The sequence below is a fragment of the Pteropus alecto genome, unplaced genomic scaffold (genome assembly GCF_000325575.1).
Source record: "Pteropus alecto unplaced genomic scaffold, ASM32557v1 scaffold139, whole genome shotgun sequence".
Taxonomy (NCBI): domain Eukaryota; kingdom Metazoa; phylum Chordata; class Mammalia; order Chiroptera; family Pteropodidae; genus Pteropus; species Pteropus alecto.
In genome coordinates, this window is record NW_006443567.1 from 265,819 (window position 1) to 291,199 (window position 25,381).

Below are 25,381 nucleotides of genomic sequence, written 5' to 3' on the forward strand. Positions count from 1 at the left end.
GGGATAAATGAGCTATGTATATGGGATAAAAATATAAATTTCCATATAAATGAAAACTATTTTAATTCTTAACCAATAATTGTCCTTATGTTATATAATATAAATTTGTTTATTTATATCCATGGTCAAGAGTGGTTTTAATTTTGTATTTGATGGAGACACCAATTCATATAATAAATCACCCCATTTTGTTCATTGGAATTTGCACAAATCAAATTAGAATAAAATACCAAAAGCAAGCAAATAAATTTAGTACAGAACAAAGAAATTGTATTGTACAGTGGATAAAAACACAGATTCTGGATTCAGAATGCTTTGGTTTACTCTCTAGCATCACTTGTGACTTGCCATGTGACCTTAGACAAGTTATTTCACCTCTCTGTGTCACAGTTTCCTCATATGCAGCAAATTGCACATAATAGTCCCATCTCATGGGGTTATTGTGAGGATTAAATTTATTGAAATGTGTCACGTGTTTAGAATATTGTCTGGTATGCATTATATATATAATTACATATATATATAATGTCATATATATAAAATTTTATATATATATAAATTATTTATTATATAAAAAATATATATATAATGTCATATCGCTGCAGAGCACATATAATATTTGGATAGGTTTACTATTTTTGATCCATCCGCCAAATTCTGGACTAAAAAGAGTCTTCTGTATTACTAGGTACAAAATTTGCTGTACATAAAGTGAGGAGCTCTTCCTTACCACACTATTTAATATTTATTGACTTTATTGGAGGAGGCACAATTCAATATAGTCCTTCAAGTCATGCTATAATTTTGATTGGCTTCAAAAATGTACCCTAATAAATGGAGATGCTTTCACATTGGGGAGAGATTCTGAAGGATGGCTGCAGTACCCTGTGATATTGCAGTTATTAATATTGACCTGAAGTGCATCCCAGGAAAGTACTGCTTTCTCAGTGTTAACACCTGCTGTCACCTGCATTCGTGTTTGAGTCAAACAAGACACATGCTTCTGCTGCCTCTGCACCTGGCACACACTGAGCTCCCTGCTCTTTATTTTCAGGCACGTGTATTCAGATATCTAAGACTTCATGGAGGTAAAGAGGTCATAAATACACAAATGTTACTATATGTTCTCTTTTAAACAGCCCTGTAATGATGATCTTTTTTTGTTCTAATACAATGGAAAAAATGAAGACAGTAGAAGTGATTTATACTTCTAGCATGAGGAAATTAATTAGAGAAAGAGTAGATATTTGAAAATATTACATTAAAAGAAAAAACAATTTCCAAGAAAGGCCATTTTTCTTCCACATTTAGATGTCTTTCTTAAATTTGATCAGTGTGTTTGACTGAATAACGTTCCCCCAAAGATGTTCACACCTTAATTCTTGGAACCTGTAAATGTCATCTTACCGGGCAAAGTGTTTTTTACATATGTGATTAGTTGAGAATCTTGGGATATGGAGGTTATCCAGATAGACCTGATTTCATCACAAGTGTCCTTATAAGAGGAACTCAGGAAGGTCAGACAGAGGAGTGATGCAGCCACAAGCCAATGAATGCTGGCAGCTTCTAAAAGCGAGAGAGACAAGGAGCAGAATTTCTCCCCTGGAGCTCTCAGAAGGAACCAGCCATTCCTGCACCTTGATTTTAGCCCTGTAAGTCTCATTTCAGACTTCCAATCTCCAGAATTGTAAGAAAATAAATTACTGTGTCACAATGTCAACAGGAAACTCTTTTAATAGATAACATTTAAGTGAAAGGAATATATTATGTAAAAATAAAGGAAAAATATTTGTTTTTCTTCATTTCCAACATCTCTATTTCTATTCTCTGACTCCTGTTCTTACCTGCAGAGCATTCATGGTTGAGTCAAACAAAACACCTGTTGCTGCTGCCTCTGCACCTGGTACACACTGAGCTCCCTTCTCTTTTCAAATAGGTTATGTGCAGGTATTTTCAGTCAGACTTTAGGTTGCATCACTACACCAAACTAGCTTTTATTAAGGTGAGCGGTAATTTCCACCTCTCCAACACCAAAAATCACTTTTTCAGCTTCATCTTACTTGATTCTTTAGCAGGATTTTATACAGTTGATGATTTGATGACTCCTGCTCTGAAAACTTTATTTTTTTGCCTTCTAGGACATTCCACTTTTTTTTCTTCCTTTCCTTTCCATTTTTTTCTTTCTTTTTTTTTCTTTCCTTTCTTTCTTGCTCATTCTTTGCTGCTTCCCTTTATCTTTCTGACCTATATATATTGGGGTTCTCCAGGACTCAGTTCTTAGGTTGCTTTTTATTTTTCTATTCATACTAATTCTCTTCATATTTAAATATTCTTTGTTTAAGAATTCCTATTTTATATCTCTGGCAAAACTACTACCTTGAACTCCAAACTCCCATGTTGATCTGCCTATTCAAAATATCCACTTGAATGTTGTGACAGATTATTTTCTACAAAAAAATGGTGACAAGCAATATTTCGAATCTCATGCACTATTCTAGAACCTTGCCACTCCCCCATCCAGAGGTCTTGTCTATTTCTTCTCAGCTTGAGTCTGAATAAGCCTTTGTGAGTACCTTCAGGATGGAACGTGGCCTAATTGACACTATGTAAATTCCAAGGGTAGGTCATAAAAGCAAATCATGATTTGCCTTTCTCTCTCTCTTGTTATGCTTGCCCATGGAACCAGCCAACATGTTGTGAGGAAACCTATGATGAAGATTTCTGCAAGCGCTCTAGTTAACAGTCACAGGCAAGGTTCCTGTTGACAGCTAGTATAAAGTATCAGATACGTGAGTAAATAAACTTTTAGATCATTCCAGCCTTTAACTTTGAGCCACCCTAGTTAACAGTGGAACAGAGATAGAGTGTTTGTTCCCATCAAACCATAAGAAATAGCAGACCTTTAAACGAGATAAATGTGGTTCCCGTTATTGTTTTACCCACTAAGTAAGTGATGGACTTGTTTGTTACCCAAAAGTAGTTAAATGAAACAAACATGCCTTAAGCATATCAAACTTGACTTGTGTCAAACTGAGGTCCTATTCTGCCTCCATGCACCTGGATTTCCATGACCTTTCCCATCTTAGTGGTAACTCCATCTTTTTAGCTACTCAGGCCAAAATTAATGGAGTCACTCCTAATTCCACTTTCTTTTATATTCAAACTGTAAGCAAAACTTGTTACCATTGCCTTATGAATATATCCAATATTCAATCTCTTCTCATTAACTCTGCTGATACCAGCTTGTCCAAATCACCATTATCTCTCATCTCATCTCATCTCATCTCATCTCATCTCATCTCATCTCATCTCATCTCATCTCATCTCATCTCATCTCATCTCAGGTTTGCAATCGCTTTCACCTTTGTCCCTCTATAGTCTCTTCTCAACACAGCGGAGTAATCATTTAAAAAGTTAAGTCAGATCCTGTCACTACTCTGTTCAAAACTTTCCAATGGCTCCATACTTCACTGACAGTAACAACTATAGTTCTTCTTGTAATGAACAAGGTCCCACATGATCTACAATCCCTTCACTCCCATCTACTTTCCTGACCTTGTCTCTCACTATGCTTCCCCTTGGTCAGTCTGCCTCACCATATAGGCCTGTTTGATGTTCTTTGAACACTCTATGAATGCTTTCTCCTCAGAGCCTTTGTATGTACTCTTTCCTCTATCTGGAAAACTCTTCATTTATTTCAAATCTCTGTTTATTTATCATTGTACCAGCGACAACCATATAGAAAATAATTTCTCATTCCCACCCTAGTACTCTTTAGATTCACTCTGATTACTCTGCTTTAGTTTTTTTCTGGAGCACTTAAAATAAACATATATTTGCTCCCCCTACCCCAGTAGAATATAAGCTCCATATAAGAAGAACTTTGTATTATCTGTTAGTATATCCCTAGAGTTTTGGATAGTACTCAGCATGTTAGTAGCTATTCAAAAAATATTTGCTCTATGAATAAAAAGAGAATTTCACTATGCATATTTTTACATGTGAAATGTAATTTAAAAAATTAAGTCCAATAATAATTCTATGAAGTAGATGATGTTATTGACATTTGCAGAAGTAAAAATTCAAGGGAAAAAATGAACAGTAAAAAAATAGAGTGGATAGTGCCTAGAATAAGCATCCAGATGGCATGAATATCGGCTCCATCAATCATCACCTATGTGATGCTTGCCAAGTGAAGTTAACCTTTTAGAATCTATAACTCCACTGGTCTGACCATAAAACCATTTCTGTCTACATAGTGTCTTGTGAGGAGCAAATTAAACAATAGATGCTATAACATTTTGCCAGTTCAAGTAACAGTGTGTAAATGCATGTACCCATTATTATTCTCAAAACATAACAAAATATGTCTTTACACAGATGAACCCTCTCTCTCCCATTTGTGCACCTCCTCCCTTTTTCTTTTCTTGTTTTCCAAGCTGCTTCTATACATGGTGTTCACTATCTGTTGCTGCTTAGTTTTTTTTTTCTTATAACCAAAGTGCAAATCCTTCCTTTAAGCACAATTTTTAATGGAGTCCTCCCTGACCATCAATTTCTCTGCCCTCTGAATGAGAAATCTGTGCTCTGCAGGACATGGGTAATTAAAATAACACTAGTTACCAAATATATCTCCCCAGTGGCAGTCACCTATCATCACCTGATGATTTATAATTTAATTACCTTATCTTAGATTGTCAGCCCAATGGGGAGAGATTTTTTTTCAACTCCTTGGTTTATGAAAGGTCCAAGGGCTCTTTTTGCAATTTAATAAAATTTAAATCATAATAAGACTCTTCTTGATATAAATAGCATGAGATGAAGGAATTCAATATAATCTGAAAAATATGAAAAAATATATAACCCCAGCCTTGTAGGGTTTTTGTGAGGTTAAAAGAGCTAATGCAGGTGAAATTACTTTGAAACTTCATAAGTCATGTAAATGTTAATGGAGGTAATAACAACAATAATAATAGTGAAATATGCATAATCATTACATATTCATGTCTAACCAGGCAAGGATGAGTGACTGTCAAAAAAATTAAAGGGATTTTGTTTCCCTTTTAGGGAAGTTGTTTTTTTGATGTGTCCTGAGACACATCTATATTTCAGCTGTTAAACCTAAACTGATGAGGGCTCTGCTAGAAGCCAAAGTTTATTTTATGATTTTTTAAACTGAGATGGCCTGAGGGGTATTACAGGATGTTAATAGATAAACTTTCTTCATTTTTGATGAAATAAAGAATCTGCTTGATATAAAATTTCAATCACAAAACCTTCAGGCTGGAAGCTAAAGTAGTTCAGATTGTGCCTAAACAAAGAACAATTGGATGGTCTGAGCAGTTTAAAAAGCATTCATGTAATTGTGTGATAAATCAGAAGATGTCAATGAGATGGTAGAGGAATTTACGGAAAGTGGTTCACTCGATACTCAAACATTATTACAGTTGAGGCCATCTTGACTATGTTTAGAATCCTCTCACAAATTCTTTTGTGAATTGTCACTCTCAGAAAGTTATCTTTTAGAACTTGGATTCTAGAGCTAGACTTCTTAGATTGGAATCATAACTATTTTACTTAAACTTCTCTGTGACTCATTTTTCCCACCTTTAAAATAATATTAATTTTATCTACCCCATAGCAATGTTGTGAGGATGTAATGAGTTAATATACTTGAAGTGCTTAGCAGGTATATAGTAGGTGATCAGTAAATATTTGTTGAAGAACTGAATACAATCTGTGTCGTTTCCATTGTGTTTGTTTGTTCTATTAAAAGCTATCTGATATAAGCTTTCTTATACTTGTTGCTTGGTGCTAGTGTTTATCTAGGGCATATACCTAGTAGTGGAATTGTGGGATTACGTGTTATGTTTGTCTCTTCTTTTACCAGATAATTTGAAAATGTTTTTCAAACCTGTTGTAGCAGACTAAATTCCTATCAGTAGTGTGTTAGTTTGCTTTGCATCCATCTCAGTATTTTTGTTGCCGTTTAAATTTTTTTTTTTTTTTTTTGGTTTGGAAAAGTGTCTTCTGCTTTTTCTTTTGTATTTTTCGATGGCTAATGTTGTTGAATGCTTTATAAAAATGTTTACTGACATATATGAAATACCTATTTATGTCTTCTGCACATTTAAAAAATGTATGTAAGGAAGAATTTCATTCATATTTGATATTTACTAATCATTGAATTTTAATAGTACATTCTTTTTTCTTGTTGAAAGAAACAGATAAAATATCTTCCTTACAGAGCATACATTCATATGTGGGGGAAAGACAATAATATTAATAAGTAAATCTTAATCACCCCCAAATAGATAAATGCATAGCATATTTATGCAATTGAATATTATGCAGCAGTAAAAAAAGCTATATATACATGTATGTATGTCAATAAGAATCTTGAAAATAATATTTAGTGGAAAATAAGGTCTAAAGGAGTGTATACATATTCTACTTTATTTAAATAATGAAAAAAAAACCAGGCAAAACCAATCAGCATATATCTTTTTTGGACTAGGTAATACATATGTGCTCAGACCATAAAATTAACAAGAGGATGTTTAAACTCAGGACAGTGGTTACTTCTGGATTGAAAGAAGAAGATGCATTAAGAAGAGACACACAAGGTTTTCAAATGTGCCGTTAATGCTCTATTTCTTAAGCTGAAGAGTGGGTATATAAATGTTCATGTATTCAGGTTATTTTTAAACTGTATATATGCTATGCACACCTGTTATGTCTTAGATATAATTCACAAATTAAAAAAATAATAAACATCTTCAACTTATAATTAAGAATGGGTCACCAAAAAGTGGCAAATATGTGACTTGATTTAAAAAGTGGAGTTAGGAGAGGTGGAGTGGAGGTGGGGAAGTGGAGAAGGGAGATGGAACAGAGAGGTGTCTCTCCCTTCCCTTTCTTCCTCCCTCCATCTTTCTTCCTCTTTCTCTCTCCTGTCTTCCCTCTCCCTTCCTAGAAGAAAAAGAAAGAAAAAGAATAAAAAGTGGAGTTGGGATATTGACTGGATATTAAAACAAAGTCAGTATATATATTTGACTTATATAAAACTCAAAAATAAGTTTCAGATGTCAGATGGGTTAAAAATCAAATCCTAAGAAGATTGTAACTTTCAGGTTATTAGATTTAGACTTTTTATGCTCTCAAGATCTAAATGGTACAGGAGGGAATCAATAGCTATTGATGCACTTAAAGTCTAGATAGACAAGCTTGCAAAATGTAAAATGTAACATGGTGGATGTGCCAAGGAGCAGGCTAGTCTGCTGTTTGGTAGAAACAGGAAGTTATGCTTCAATAAGAGGAAATGTATAAGAAGCTAAAGTATTTCAGCCGTATATGCTACATCAAGTGTGCATTATATTTTAAACTTAGAAACATTCTGCTTTGCTTGATCCTTACCACCCAAAGAGAGGTGATATATGAAAGATAGCCATGTAGAGTGACCACTGAGATTCTGTTTCTCTTGACTAGAGAAAAAATAGAAAGTAAAACTTCTATCTGGTTGTTACTTAAAGCATTTATCCTTAAAGAATTGTGAGTTTTCATGTAGCTAGATAGGATAGCTTATCAATTTAAGACAGCAGAAGTAAATTTAGATAAGTGTGGGTGTAATTATCCCAGTTAGAATACGCAACTTTAAGGCATATTATCCTTACTATGTAACATTACCATGAATTATACACCTGCACTGAGAACAAGATATAACTCTTATCCGTGGTGCTTTTTAGAATAGGAATGGAGCCTAGATTTATACCTTTGTATGGTTCAGCATAAAGAAAATATTTTCCTAGACTTGAAACAAAAGACAAGGCCCAGGGTAATAGGATGTGAACTTAAGAAAACATAGGTTGATTATGGATACGACATGTCAAATTCTTATAACTGTTAACTTCTATTAAAACAACTATTTGCTAGTCATTCTTTACATTTTCTAAAAGGCTTCTGATTAATCTAGAAATTTAAAAATTATTTTCAAAGTCAATATTGGACGGTATTTATCAAATGCCATCCAAGTTTGAAATGTTCCCTCATGGGCTCATTAAATTTATCTGCAACTGCTTTCTGAATCTTTTTGTTGAAATATGTAAAACATTTCAAAGTAAAGTAAAACTAGAAGAAATAGCAAAGTACAGTGTAGTGGGTAAGTCCAGTTTTCTATAATTCAATGCAGGTCAAGAAATCTGGGTTTCTTTCAAGAAAACTTGGTGACTTTATGTATGTGGTGATGTAAATGCAATGCAATCGATCATTGTAGAAATGTCCAGCAGCAGGATTTTCTAAGTAGAGGCATTAGGTGGTTTTCTCAGTAAATTTCTGGAAAGTGGGATTTCAGGAGAATGCCAATATGAAGCATTGCATGATTTGGGGCAATGATTAACTGAAATGGTAAAAATTTTGCTCAGTCATAAGGATGGAAAATGTTTCAGTTCTCCAATTTCACACAAGACTGTATTCTATAGAATGATATGAAAAGTAGTAAGGATTACATCAAAGGTCAACAAATTTTTCTGTAAAGATCCAAATAATAAATATGTTTAGCTTTGTGAGCCATGAGGTCTCTGTCACAACTACTTAGCTCTGTCAGTGTAGCACAAAAACAGCCATAGAAAATATGTAAATGATGGATGTGGCTGTGGTTCAATAAAAGTGTATTTAATAAAACAGGCAGCAAGCCAGATTTGGCCTATGTTTCATAATATGCCAACTCCTGGACTAAACCATGAGTAGAATAAATCCAAACTCTGAGTGTTCAGACTCAAGAGAAGGTAGAGTGCAATTAAAATGACAGCAGCAAAAATCATTCATGATCGTGGTCAGGTATTATGAGTGGGGAAAAAAACATTTTTACAGATCTGTACAATTCTCACTTTTACATATGGAATTCAAGCGCTAAACTAAATACAATATTTAAAAAATTATAATCTATTTTTTATGCTGCACATTAAAAGGAAAATACAGTCTAATATCCTGGGTCCAAGCTTGGCAGCCATATGAATATGTATTGTCTATTACCAAGTGTTCATAATAAAAAGCTGCAGAGATTGAGAGCGCACCAGTCAAAACAACAGAAAAGACTGAGGCTAATTGAATCATAAAGTAAAAATTATGCAGAGAATCATTATGTTGGGGTAAATATATTCCACTAAAATTTAGAAAAAGAGTTCCAACACATGGATGGCTCATACTTTATAATAGGCTCTACTTAGAGAGATAAACTGTGATCCTCATAATACCCTTTGTTATTTGTGAAAAGATCACATTTCAAAGCACAGAAGGGGACCTCAAAGGGTTGTATTATTCTACCTTTTATCTCCAGACAGGATTAATTAGAGTAATAGCTAGCATGTATCTAGTGCCTACTGTGTGCCAGACATTTTCTACATAATATTTCTAACCCTCAAATCCTTTGAATCACAATTCTGCTACTTATTACCTTTGTAACTCTAGGCAATGAACTCAATCTATCTGGACTGTAAGTTTCTGAAGGGGGTCCTTTGGAGTCAGTAAGTTGCCATGCCATAGAAGTCTGAGTAAAGAGACTCACTTGTAAAAGAGGTCATTTCCTTTTGAAAGTTTCTTTCAGGAATTTAGAAACCATATTAAACATCTAAGAATAAAATATATAGGGGACTATGTTAAAGCTAGAAAATCTGTTGAAATACTGTGCAAATATGGACACAAAATATATGCCTCTCCTGGAATGTCATGTGATCTAGTGCTAGTCTTGGAGACCTGACTCCTCTTGCCTACAATGGCTACCAGAGAGAGTGAAGAGAAAGAGGAAAGAGGATAAATTGTATTTTCTTCCTCCTCTGCTTGGCATAACAGACCGTAAAGTACAGTGGCCATGTTATCTCACTTAACCTTTAAACTCGTTCACTATCCTTTGGGCTTAAATGCTCAGGATGTGCTAATGAGTGTCATTCGAGGACTCAGCTCCTTCTATATCTGTTGTCTAGCATCACACAAGTATCACCTTTACTTTGTATTCACCTGTCCTCTCACCTATAATGAGGAGTGTATGAACTGTACCACAGTATTAAGCATGTGGTTATTTACTACTTAGACATTTGCACTAGTTTCATGTCCCTGACATTAAGTTCCCACAAGGCAGGGACCATGCCCTCTACTTTTTCTGGGTTCCTAGTGCTTAACTCTCAGCTTGGCAAATAAGTTGCCATTCAAGCAAAGCTTTCATTATGTCCATCTATTCTATGTCAGACATTGCATTAGGTACTAGGAACACAGTGTGGTACAAAAATGGACATGAGGAGGAGGAAGAGAAAGAGTGGGGGTGGGGAGAAGAGGAGGAGAAGGTAGATAGTGGTGTCCCTGAGAAAGAGAATACTGGATGAGGTTTCAGGAGAGATATAATGTAGCAGATAGAAACTCAAACTTTGGAAAGAGACCACCTTGATTTACAGCCCATCTTTGCCAATTATTTTCTGTACAAACCTGGGTAAGACATTTAATGCTTCTTTGCCTCAGTTTCCTCACTTGTAAAAGAGATAAAATAGTACCTACCTCATAGGTTTGCTATTGAGATTAAATATATTCACAAATATAAAATTATCAGAAATGTGGCTCTCAATAACTACTATATAAATGTTAACTGTTATTATTTCTTTAGGAGAAAAAGTGCACTTATCCTGTTCATGATACCCATTCTAACAAGTGTGAAGTGGTATCTCATTGTGGTTTTGATTTGCATTTCCCTAATAGCTAGTGAAGTTGAGTATCTTTTCATATGTTTGTTGGCCACTTGTATGTCTTCTTGGAAGTAGTGTCTGTTCAAGTCCTTTGTCCATTTTTTAATTAGATCGTTCTTTGTATATTTTGGAAATTAGGCCCTTATGGGAGGCGTTGTTTGCAAATATCTTCTTTCATTCGGATGGTTTCCTCTTTGTCTTGTCGATGGTTTCTTTCGCTGTGCAGAAGCTTCTTAGTTTGATATAGTCCCATTCATTTATTTTTGCTTTTACTCCCCTTGTCTTTGAGGTCAAATTCATAAAATCCTCTCTAAATCCAAGGTCATCTGTTTTTGATCACCACTATATTCTTCCATACTTAACAAAGTGCCTGATTCATATTAGGCATATATATATATATATATATAATGGAGAAACTAAGGATGGAGGTAATAAATGTGGCAATGTGGGCAATGGGACTGTCTGAAACTTTCAAGGAAATTCCTGTAGAATGAGGTGAGAGCAAGAAAAAAGGTGGAACTCTGTGTGTCTTAATTTGGCCTGCTATAACAAAGTACTATAGACTAGATAACTTATAAACAATAGAAATTTATTTCTCATAGTTCTGGAGGTTGGAAGTCTGAGATCAGGATGCCAGGATAGTCAGATTCTGGTGAGGGCCTTCTTCTGGGTTGCAGACTGCTGAGTTCACATTATTTTCACATGGCAGAGAGCAAGAGAGCTCTCTGGGGTCTCTTTTATAAGGGCACTAATCTCATTCATGAGGCTCCACCCTCATGACCTAACCACCTTCGAAGACCCCACCTTCTAATAACATCACATTGGGGAGAGCAGGATTTCAACATATGAATTTTGGTGGGACACAAACTTTTATTCCATAACACTAGGAGACAGTGGCATATAAGGGTCAGAGGCAACAGGAGAACAGGAGAGTAGAGAGAGGACCAATAAAGATCAGATATGAACCAGATGAATGTGGTATCCAGAAATTAAAAGGTTTCTGTGATAGAGATCCACAATGCCAAGTGCTGCAATATCTTTCAATATGTTAGACTATGAATTTTCAAGCCATGTTTTGCCCCCTACTCATAGGAATTGATCCCAATCTCCACTGTGCTACTCCTATATATTATACATATGTTTACTCTTTCCATGTAAATGTGTGTTAACGTCCTTCACTAGATTTTGAGCCACTCGAAGGATAATCCCTCATCTTATTCCTCTGTATGTCCCTGGTATCAAGCACAGTGTCTGGAATATAATATTGGGCTGGATGAATGCATCTTAAATAAACTATGTTTATTTTATGTCAATAGAGTAAATCTCAGGAACATGATTTTCTAAAGGAAAAAATAAATGGCACTGTTATTCATGCATATCCTAATTCCTATAAAACTGAATGAGTGAAAGGAGGAGTCCAAAAGTAAAGAGATATACGTCATGCACTATATTGACATTTCATTCTTACCTGCTCGTCCTACTAGGGTTTGGGGGAAGCACTGTCCTGTCGTAAATAAGATTCAGAATGTTTTAATTTAATAATCATGAACCTAGTGAAAACTAGCATGTGAACAGCTTATTTGAATTTGACAGACCATCAAAAAGCATTTAATAGGTATACTCATCAGTGACCTTTCAGACTCAAAGAAGGTAGGTACTGTTTCTTCCCTTAGTGACAAAATCATACCCGAAGAAAATCTTACTCACTGGTGATTTCTGTTCCTATCACTATTTTTCATGCCCTCTATTAGATTTTGATATTCCTGTGGTCAGGATCCACGTCTTGTTCAACTTTATAGCCCCATCACCTAACAGTAACTGTCAGCTAGTATGTTCTTAATAAATGTTCATTGAATTAGTTATTAGCTTTAAATCTCTTATTACGTATGTGAATTTAATGAAAAGGTAATAAATAGTGCAATTTTAAATGTCAGCATTGGTTTAGAATGGCCCCTTCTCAGTAATACAGAAGAGAACAAAGCTGTCAGGTTGTTCACTTTGACTTTATGGAGGAAAAAAAAACGTATTTATTCAAGTGCTTGTGTGGGTTCATGGCAAGATGGAGGAAACAACAGAATTGTTAAGAATGTGTTATAAAAATACATTTGGTGAAATATTTATGCAACATTCTTAGAAGGGATCTTATAACTAATCCTCCCTGACCAATAACTCTTGGTCGAGGCTATATGATAGGAGTGTGGGGGATGTTGAAGTGACTCAGAAGTTTTTGAAAAGAAGCTTATATGATTGTTTTTTTAAAATCCATCAGAATAAATATAAGTAATAATTACTTAAATTAATCCTACACGAGTTTAACTAATTTTAGCTGAATCTATGAAAAAAAAAATCCATCCCGTAATAATTGGTGTCTAAATCTAAATGACACTGGTTGAATGAGAGACTGATAGCTTACTTTTAATTTTATTAAAAATCGATATAAAATAAAATATATTTTATATACAGTTCTATGAATTTTAACAGTCTATAGATTTGTGTAGCCACCAACATAATCAGCATACACAACAGTTCCCTCACCTTTAAAACTACCCACACTCCCCCCTGCTTTGCAGTTGTATTCTTTTTTCAACCTTAATCTCTGGTAGCCATTGATCTGTTCTCCATCATTATAATTTTTTTTCATTCAAGAACAGATATATAGTTGAAATTATGTTGTTTCCTTTAGATATTGGCTTCCTTCACTCAGCATGATTCCTTTGATATATATCCAAATTGTTCGTGTGTTGTATATGTGTGTGTCAATAGTTCATTATTTTTACTGCAATGTAGTATTTCATTGTATCGATATACTGCGATTTGTTTATCCGTTTACCCCTTAAATGTCTTTTGACATATTTCCGCTGTTTGGAGATTATAAATAGAACTTCTATAAATATTTGTGTGCAGTAATTTATGTGAACGTAATTTTTTGTTTCTTTGGGGTAAATATCTTTCAGTGGAGTTTCTGGGTTACATGACAAATTCATGTTCAACTTTATATAAGTTGCCAAACAGTTTTCCTTAATAGATGTACCATTGTGCATTTCTATCAGCAGTAAACAAAAGGTCCAATTTCTCCACACCCTCACCAGCATTTGGTACTGTCATAATTTTTAATTGTAGGTATTCTATGTGTTTAGGACTATCTCATCAAGGTTTTAATTTGTATTTCCCTAATGACTAATGATTATGAAAATATTTTTTTTGTGCTTATGTGTCAGCCATATTTTCTCTTTGGTGAACTTTCTCTTCAAGTGTCTTGCCTATTTATTAATTTGGTTTTTTGTTTTATTACTATTGAAAGTAGCGAATTCTTTATATATTCTGGATACAAGGCCTGTGTTGTATATGTGATACATTTTCTGTAGCTTGCCTTTTCGTTTTGTTAACAGTGTCTTTTTGAAAGCAAAATTTTAATGAAGTTCAATTTAGCTTTTTTTTTTCCTTTTAAGGATTATGCTTATGGTGTCATGCCAAAACAACAACAACAACAAAACAAATCTCTTTGTCTAACCATAAATCATAAAGATTTTCTCTTATGTTTTACTTTAGAGATTTTATAGTTTTACATTTTATATTTAGCTCTATGAATTAACTTGTACATAAAGTGTAGGGTTCATTGTTTGCATATAGATGTCCAAAAATTTCAACGCCATTTTTTAAAAGAACCCTTTCTCCACTGAAAGTTTTTGTATCTTTGTAGAAAAACAATTGTCATATCTCTGTGGGTCTATACTGTCAAAAATAAATAAAGGCGGACATTAGTTTAAGTGGTAAGGACAGATTTTAATCAGCAATATACTGTTGCAATAGGAAAAAAAGCCCAGTGTGAACTCAGCCCGATTTTTACAGAGATGACTAGATATTTTAAAGGGCAAATAAAAAATTAGGGAGGAGGTTGAGCAGGGGTTCAGTAGACCGAGGGAAGTAAAAAAATTGCAACAAGTGTAAAGGGGACTTGGCCCATGTGAAACCTATCTGGGTTTGCTAACTTGTACTTGTATCACAGAGGCTGGGAGACAGAGCCTCTATCTTCAGGTGTTGATTGGCACAAACAGTAAGTTTTTTGTCTTATCTCTAGTTTTCCCAGGCAGGCACTTGAAGGGGACTAGGGTCATCCTAGGGATGTGGCCTTGAGCTGTTATAAACTATGTTAGTGTTTGTTCAACTCTTATAGACCAAGATTGAGGCCTAACAGAGAAGAGGGCTTAAGGGAGCCTTGATAGAGTTTGATCGAGAGAGAATCTGTGTTAGCACTGAGCACTTCCTTCTGTTTCTTTGATCTGTGTGTCTCTTTTTACCAATATTATACTATACTGGTTACTATAGCTTTATAGAAAGTCTTACAATAGAGTAGTATGCATCCACCAACTGTATTCTTCGTTTTTAAACTATTTTGGTTCTTCTACTTCCTTTGTCTTCTATAAAATGTCATTGTTAGGAACTCAGCTGAGCTAAAGAGAGATGAATTAACAAGTGTTGTAGTAGATGATTAATACAACAACCAAAACTAAAGTAACTATCCAAGTTTTAATCAATTGCTGTGATAGTATAAAAAAGAACTAAACCAGAAAAAACACTGACTCCCCGTGTTCTATGTTTCCCCATGGCAATGTGTTCTAGAATGAGTGTCAGGTGGATCAGCACGGACATAGGGTTCACCTTACTGTTGTGTGTGTATGTGTGTGGGGAAACAAAATGAAGGAATATGAATGAATGACAACAGAAATAGATCTTTGAGAAATCAAGAGGGGATGGACTCCAATGCACAAGTGGTGATGATGGGCCTTGATGGCAATAAGAACACTCCCTCCATTGTAATGAATAAGAGGAAAAGTAGACAAAATGGGCATAGAAAGCAGAGAGGTAGCTTGATAAGTTTGATTGTGGACTGATACAGTCTCACCAATGGGCTTCCATTTTCTCAATAAAATATGAAGTCAAGTCATTAGTTCAGTGAGGTGTTACACGATAATTGAGGGGAGGCAGTGTCAAAAATTGGTTTGAAAATAAATATAAAAGCTCATATGGGAAGTATAATAGAATGATCAGCCAGTGTTCGGTGCCCATTTGAGCTATATGCATATATTGCCCAGCACATTCTATCAGTAAAATAAATATCAATTCTTTAAAAATACAAGCGCACTCAGACTAGGCATATTTTACAATTTACTTAAAAAAATGCATTTTAGACATTTCTTTTCCCAAGACATTACATATAGATATACCATATTTATTTAGTAGCTGCACTGTATTCTCTAGTATGGACATATTATAATTTATTTAGCTAATAACATTTTTCCAAAATTTAAGTTTAACTTCATAACTATTTTCTGGAGGCAGGTAAGGTGGGGAAAATTTGAGAATACAAGTATTATTCTGGGAATATGGTTCATTTGGGAATAACAAAAAATAATTTGTTCAATATTTGAAACACTTCTTCATTTCAGAAAACTATTTAATGAGTGCATACTATGGGTCACTTGGCCACAAGTTTATGATGTCCAAAGACCACTCCAGAGGTGATGAGCATGGATGCACTTGAGTCAAAGTTCTGAAATCTTACATCTGTGCCTTTTTTGTATAGTCATCCCTTTTGATGCTTAAGTCTGCTAGGGAGTAGCACCTGTGCTGTGAAGAAACTTCCTGGCTGCTGGCCTGCTTGCTTACCTCCTGGTCTGCATTTTTCCCTGTTTAGCTTGCGCTTTCCCTTCCTCCTGACAAATCTCCCTGTTGCCCGCTTCAAGGAATATGACAGTTCATTCCTTTTACTCAAAAGCTCTCTCTCTGTGCCTGTCTCTTTATCTCTAACTTTCTGTGTCTCTCTCCTTGTCTCTCCCAATCTCTAATAAGCACATCTTTCTCTGAGTGATGGGCAGAATGAATAATAGCTCAGTATCATTAGCAGCGCTGCCCTTCTTATACCAGAGAATAAAAATGCCAGTGTCTAAATATGGAGTTGAAGTTAGAAAGCATGCTTTCCAATTCTTGACTCATTCGATCATTTGCTTACTGTGGGGTCTGCAGGGAACTGCTTCACCTCTCGGTTTCCTCTGGTTCAGTGAAGGCAGCCATTCTTGCCTTGCCTTCCAGATGTAGTGAGTAATTAACAGTTGCGGAGTCCTCTAAAACTTGAAAAGGAAGCTGCAAAGGCTAATTACTCACAGTATTCATCTAAGTTTTTAAGTAATTTACACAAGGAAAGAGATAGTTCGCATGTGAACTAGGATAGCATGAAAGTTAACACAAATTTATTCACAAATTCACGAGAAGATCCTGAAAGAGGCAAGAAGCTATTGACTCCTGCATTTTTCTCCCACTTTCTCTCCTGAGCTTTGATTTGTGCACTCCCTTCTAGACTCCTTCTCTGACACCTCATCTAAGCTGTTGATGAGTGAGATGCACTTGAAGAGGAGCAGAGCTTTGGAGCCGAAAATAATTCGTTACACACCCTTCCCACCAGTTTCCAGCTAAGAAAACTAAGGCAAATGACTCGTTCCATGTTTCACCATTCTGTGCCTCAGTTTCCTTATTTTGTACAGTGACAATAACATTTACAACACAAGGCTGTCAGCATGCATGTGCTGATGCTAGAAAATCAACGAGTCCAGGTAGAACAGACAGGGGCTGGGTCAGGCTTAGTGCAGGCCTTGGGTGAGTGTTCTACTATGACTTTCAATCACACAAAAAGAAGTGTCTTGCACCAGACCAAATTCCCTTATTCTGTGACCAGAAACAATGTCAAATATGCCCTAAACAAAAAAGAGCATTAAATATCCTCTAAAATTTAGAAATTTTTTTGTCGAGCTCCAGAAACTAAGACAAGTATGAGGATTCCTCGGAGGATGGAATATCAGAGAAGTACATGGTTTCTGAGACCACCTTTCTCAGGAAAGAAAAGATGCGGTTAAGTGGACAATAGTTTCCAAGATACCAGAGCCACACAAGAGGATGATGTGTACATTTTAAAAACTTTTTAAAGGTATAGAGTCCTCAGGTTGATTAATGATTCCTCAATACATAATCTGGATCTTCTGAGAGAAAGGAGCTCTGTTCTCAGATCAGGGCTGCACTCCACTCAGGGGAGTAGTTTTGATAATGTGATGTATAGCAGAGAAACATTTCATCTTATACTCACTTTATGGAGAAGACAAATACATAACTTCCAACCGAAAGGAAGAAAAGATCCCTTCAGTCATTTCCAAGGGAACTAATAAAAATAAGGTAACTTTTATGCATAGCTCATTCATAACCGCTGTAAATTACTATAACAGTATTTTGTACAACAATGTCTAAAATGTCAAATCCTGGGGTCCAATGGTAAGGCTTATTTTAGTGTTATATTATTGGTACTTGTTATGTACAGCACCCACCAGAGTGCTACATTTGTTACAATTGATAAGCCTACATTGACACTTCCGTATCACTCAAACTCCTTGGTTTACATTAGGATTCAGTCTTGGTGTTGTACGTTCAATGGGTTTGGATAAATGTATAGTTGTATAGTGACATGTATCCACCATTATAATATCACATAGAATCCTTTTACTGCCCTAAATATTCTCTGTGTATCCTCACCTAGTTATCCCTCCCCACATTCCAACCCCTGTCAATCACTAATTTGTTTTACTGTTCCCATAGTTTTGCCTTTCCTAGAATGTTATATAGTTGAAATCATATAATTTGTAGCCTTTTCAGCCTAGCTTCTTTCACTTATACATTTAAAGTCCTTCCATGACTTTCCTGGTTTGGTAGATCATTTCTTGTTAGTGCAGAATAATATTCTATTATCTAGATGTGTTACAGCTTATTTATGCATTCACCTACTGAAGGACATCTTGGTTGCTTTCAAGTTTGGGCAATTATGAATAAAGCTGCCATAAACATCCATGTGCAGGTTTTTGCATTTATGGTAAGAGTGTGTTTAGTTTATAAGAAACCACTAAACTACCTTCCCACCAGCAACAAATGAGAGTTCCAGTTGTTCCACATCCTCGCCAGCATTTAGTATTGTCAGTGCTCTGGATTTCAGCCATTCTAATAGGTGTGTAGTGGTATCTTGTTATTTTAATTTGTATTTCACTGATGACATATGATATGGAATAACTTTTTGTATGCTCATTTGCCATCTATATATCTTCTTTGTTGAGGTGTCTGTTAATGTCTTCGGCCCATTTTTTAATTGAGTTGTTTCCTTAATGTTGAGTTTTAAGTATTCTTCATATATTTTAGGTAATAGCACTTTATTAAATGTATATTTTACAAAGACACATATTTTCTCCATCAGTGGCTTGTCTTCTAATTCTCTTGGCATTGTTTTTTTACAGAGCAGAAGATTTCAGTGTTAATGAAGTTCAGCTTATCGATTATTTATTTTATAGATCATGTCTTTTAAAAGTCATTGTATTTTAAAAGTCATTGCCATAATCAAGGTTATCTAGGTGTTCTCACATGTTATCTTCTAGGAGTTTCATAGTTTTGCATTTGAAATTTAGGCCTATGATGTATGTTGAGAAAATTTATGTTAAGTGTGTAAAGTCTGTCTGTGTTTAATGTCATGGTTTAATGAATCATTGAACTTCAGCCTTTTGACCATATCCTTGCTACTGTAGTTTCCATTTTGGCCTTATTGCTCATCTAAAATTATCATTCTATTTGACTTATTTCTATGATTGAGTCCTACATGGTATTTATCCTTTTACATTCTTATAAGACCTGGCTAGTTATGACATAAACAACTATAATTTATATTGGACCTTTTCATTACTTCATTAGTGGTTACCAGTGGTGCTGGAGACACTAAGATAAATAAGACATATTTCCTTTTATCAAAGCAATAAATACATTCACATACAGTTTCAACTTGTCATAAGGGTCATTGTAGAGAAGTGTACATAATGTGTTAGAGCATAAATGTTGTTCATATAACTTCCTATGGTAATCATGGAGAAACATCAGAGTGGGGCTCATTTCAAGAAAAAGAAACAGCATATGCAAAGACATTAAGATATATGTGGAGAATAGAGTGAATCTGTGTGGACGGAGCTTAGAGATGTTGGCAAAGATTGAGGTTAGAAAGTAGGTTGGGAGAAATGGAAAAACAATTAAGCCAATACTGTTGAATTTTGATTCTATCTTATAGGAAATAGTTGTGGTGATAATACTGGAACTGGGGGCAGAGGTGAAGAGATTGAGGTGTTTAAACAAATAGTGGCACAATCAGATATGTGTTTTAGAAAAATGCATGAATGAATAAACAGATGAATGAATAAATAAATCAATCAATCATCTCCCAAAAAAAGATAATCCAAACTCTATATTCCTACAGAATTTTCTATAGATTAGGACACTATCTTCTTTGGTTACTCTCCATTTTTGCCATAAAATAACCTGTGTATATGGCCCAACTCTTGGAATTATGTGGTCATCTGAGTCACTGAGAAATACCAAAGACATGTAGAAGACATTCCATACATAAGGGTTCAACAAAAACTACCCAGATATGACTATATTTTATACAGTAACATGTCTATTGAAGGCAAACAGTGGCAATTTTAAGAAAGTAAATGTCAAGGAAAGTGTGAGCATTAGATGGCTTTCACTGTGAAGTTCTGTAGAAGGGACCCAGCCAAACTCCTAACAGAAAAACGTGACAAATTATTACCAACAGCTTCTCAGGCATTTGCTCAGATGATTGCTGGCTACTGATTTTATTTTTTAAAGAAGCTGGACTGAATCTGGCAATTGTACATTAGGCATCTGACTTTGATATTGGTAAGAGTAGATGAGAAAAATCTCTAAAGAGAACTTTGTTGAGAATTTCAGAACCCACCACTATCTTCTCACTAGAAAAAATCACGTATAATACAAAAGAACTCTTGAAACAAAGCAAATAAAACTACAGTCCAAAGAAGTAGTCAGGGAGAATATTTTCTGTAAAGCGTTATGCAACTTTTGAAAATGCATTTTAAAAAGCTTTCAAAGAAGTGTGGCAATTATACTTGTTTCTATCTTTCCATTGTTATTTACATGGCAAATCACTGTGAGAGGCAAAGTATTGCACTTTACTTTGAAATAATTAAAATTTAGAAAATGACCCAAAGTAGGAATATTTTTAAATTCCTAAAAAAAATATTGCTTTCAGGGTCCTAAGCCCCTCAGATTATAGATAATGTAATTAAAGTCCAAAATAGAGAAATGATTTGCACAATGTTATATATTGCCAGAGATGGTTATCAATATCATTTGCCATTTACTAAATCCTGGTTGTTTTCCAGGTGCTGCGCTTAGATACTTTAAGGTATGTTATCTCATTGTTAACTCCATCATGCATAGGGAATGAAGACTTGAAAGCGACTTACCTTGCCATAGGTAGCACAGATTTGTTTTTTCTAAGATGTAGATCTGGGATTCAAACTTGGGTTTGTCTAATTTCAGAGCCTCTGCTTTTGTCCATAATTAGATAGATCTTGTCTAGACCAGACTAGTATTATTCCCTCTGCTATACTCTCTCCCATGTTAGCACTGACTGATTTTAGTTATTGAATTGGGTTTATATACTTAACTCAAAAAATCACATATAGTGTATGTAAAAGAAGTAACAAATATCTACAGGCTGTGTTGGGAAAAAATAAGCAATTCCCTTTCTCTGGTTGTGATATTAGTTCTGCTAACAAAAGTGCTTGCACCTTGCCTTTGAAGACATGGATGGAGAAGTAGAACACATTACATCACAGTAATACCCATATATTTAAGTGGCCTAACTAGAGGGAAGATGCAACCAGCCCATTATTAAATGGGCTGAATATGCTCTTTTCTGACTCTTCCAAAATTATGGACACATCCTATAGTTTTTCATTTATTTAGAGTAATAATAACACCTTGATCTTATGTAATACAATCAAAAGTAAATGAAACATTTAGCCCTGATTTAGGGCCTAATATCTTTGCATAAATTTGCTAATTCCTCTGTCTATTTTTCCTCTCCAACCTTTCTCCTAGAGTGATCTTTTAACTACACAAATCTGATCCCGTTATTCTCTATCTTAAAAAGTTTTTGATGATTCCTTCATATTCTTCAGTATGTAGTCCAGTCACAAAGGTTTAGTTATCACGGTATTAAAAATAACTCAAAACTTAGTGACTTAAAACCACATATGTTATTTCATGTCACAGTTTTGTAGGTTGCTTGGGCAATTCTTCTGTTGGTCTAACCTGGGCTCCTTTATATGGCTGCATTCAGCTGGCAGGTCATTTTGAGGCTGGACTCAACTGGGATGGCTGGAATCACTTGAATTTATTCCTGTGGTCTTTTATCCTTAAAAAACCTAGACCTGGAACTGGATCAGAATCAGTGCTACTGGTGCCTGTTTGGCTATGAATGAGAACTGAAAGAAAAGATGTACCTTTATAGGCCTAGACTATGAAGTAAGAGAGTGGTTCTCAAACAAACAAGTATGCTTTATAATCACAAGGAGGGCCAGATTAACTCCACATTGATGGACTCTACCTTCAGAATTTCTTACTTAGTGAATCCAGATGGAGCCAACAGTTTGCATGTCTAACAAGTTCCTAGGTGAGTCTGATGTAACTCGTTTGGGGGACAATACCTGAGCTAAGACATAAAAGCTCCATAAATGAGTGTAGATGCTAGAAAATTGCATTTTCCTGAAGAACTGCAGTAGAAGTGCTTTACTTTGGAATCATTGCAGCAGCTGGAACAAAAAACTTCAAATATGACCTTTAGACTCTTTTTCCCTGTTATTTATTTCTGTGTCTCCATACCTATCCCAATGCCTAGTAGTTGATCAGGAAATATTTGTTGAACTGAGCTACATGTTATATCTATCCTAATAAGGACACTACTATTACTTATAGCTAATACTGTCCATAATAGAGAGGGCCATAGGAAGAAGAAAGGAAAAGAAGCTAATTAGCAGGAGTAAGGGAAATAATTTGTATGTGCGTGCATGCATATGTTGAGTGGCTCAGGAGAGCTTGATATGATAGGAGCTTCAAGATACTTACAGGGTTTGTTTGTTAATACTAGGTTCCTTGAATGGAATCACTCTGCTAATACACATGGAAGCCAGAAAATTGCCCGAGAACTTATCCACTATCTCTTGGTAGCTGCTTCTCTGAAGAAACCCAGTTTAAATAATTTACACCGCTACAGGCATTAGTTAGGATACGTTTGCTTCTTTCTTTGTTTACTTCATTCCATTACAGTAGTGGAGCATGTCATTCCCCAGTTTGCTTGTTGGATTTGTTCTGTCATGAAAGGTCAGAAAGCAAACTAGGCTTGAATGTCAATAGATGTTTAAAATATTTCATTTCAGCAAGAATTTTTCCCCGATCTTAACTATCAAATACTGAGCTTTGCAAAAGCTAACTATTTGCCTGTGTGCTGAAGGCATGGCCACTCCCCTGGCTTCTTACAACCTCATTGGTCAGAGTTTGGTAGATTAGGCTATAGAATTAATTAAAGAACTAAGAGCTGCTAGGAGAAACAACTGCACATTGTGCACTTATGACTGGTGATATTGTGGGTGTGAACAGACAGAGCTTATTGTAATTCGAGGTGCACCTCTGCCAACTATTGGGATAATTAGATACATCTGGAGACTCCTTTCCGAAGATTCAGAGCTTCAAATTCAAATACCTTCCTCTTTGAATATTCACACACATCAGTGCTTGATAGGTATAGAAATGCATGTTTGTCCTTTTTCCCTGATAAGAACTGTTTTTACTTTAATTGATCTTTTTTTCCCCTCTACAATTTGATATACAACATCGCCAGTTTAATTGGGGATATTTGTTAATTGGCGACTCTAGTTTTGTCATTCTTGACTTAAAGGAAACATGTTTTGCTATAAAAAGAGTTTGAAGATAAGGCCGCAAAGCATGCTTGTATGTCAGTTTCCTATCATTCATTTGCGATATATTAAAATGTAAAATCTTTTTCTCATTTTCATTTTATTTATGATAATTGTTATTTTTCTTTTATTATTAGTATTCTGGCCAGAAGTTTTTTTTTAGCTGTCATTTAAAAAGTGCATAAGGCTAAATCGAATGTTGCAAGGACTTTGGAAATGATAATTAAGTAATCATCTATGTGAGGTGTGATTAAAAACTTTAATCATAACATATTTTATCAATACTTTTGCTAGATATGTAAGGAACAGCATACTCTAATACTACAGTCTGTGATATTTACCCTTACTACATTATTGTCTGAAAATAATGTTTCACACAGAAAGTATGTAGCTCAGTATATATGGCAAATCAATGATTCTTATTAAATATCATTGTTAAAGATTCAAGAAGATTCCAAATTACAAATTTGAGTTTCCTGGTAGAAAAGCAGTCCCCTACTCCAATAGTCACCCAGTTTTTTTTTTTTTTAATAATTAACACCTATTTCGTTACTTTTGCCAGATATATCTATATCTTATAATACTTTGCCAAACACATTACATTAATTCATTAATTATGTCTCGATTAGGAGAAAAAAGGGAAAAGCAAATAGATCAAAGACCTAGATAACAGCAAATAAAAACTGATCAGCATAAAGCAGCTTGTCAAGTATCTATCATGATAGAAGAGTAACCACAGTTCTGTAGTGGAAAGAGATGAGATTTCAACATCAGAGAGCCCTGGATTAATTTCTTTTTTCTTACACATACATACGCAAATGCGTGATCTTGGGCAGGTTGCCTTACTTCTGAGCCTCAGTTCCTTTACCTGTAATATGACAATAGCAATTTCTTTGTTCTAAGTATCTTACGAGAATCACATTTAGCTTGGAGCATGGCACATAAGCACTAAAAGACTGGAAACCATTATCTTTCTTATTGATCTAAGGAAGCATTTACTTTCTCTGAGCATCATTTTATTCTCTTTTAATATTGAATTCATAACACCTCTTGCTAGGCAGTTAGGAAGATTAGTAATGCTTTATGAAAATAATCTCCTTTATCCTTGGCACACATTAGGTACTCGTTCATGATAACAACCATGTTGCCTACTACTAGTATTTTAGTTAAAAACATTTATTTAATATCTGCTCCATGTCATGATTTAGGTGCTGGTGATAATGTAGTCAGGGAGCCAGTCTAGATCCCTGCCTCGAGGAGATTAGAACTGGATCAGGGACAGCCATGGAACAACTGAGTATAAATAGGATGAAGGTTGTTGCAGTGAAATCTATCTGGGAGAGGATCAGGGAAAGATTCTCTGAGATGACATTTGTATCAAGTCTCAGAGGGGAAGTGGAATTAGCTAGGAAAATAAATGGGATAAAAAGCTTCATAAATAGATAACAATAATACTTAATCAAACCTAAAGTTGTCAGGGAGGGCACTGAAGTATAAGCAAGAGCTAACAGCATGAATGGAGGACTGGAGGACACTGAGAAAAGAGGAAGAGACACAAGGTCCATATTCTTGAGGTGGCCTTTGTAGGCCTTGCTGACCTATCCAGCCTCCCCTCCCAGCACTCTTCCCTCATTCCCAGGGCTAGAGCTGCAGTAAACCATAGGATAGCATTTACAATGCAGGTTTGGGAGCCTGGCTATCTAGGTTAAGATTCTGGTCCCCCCATTCACTAGCAGCATAATTTAGACAAATTACCTAACTTTTCTGTGTATAATATATAAT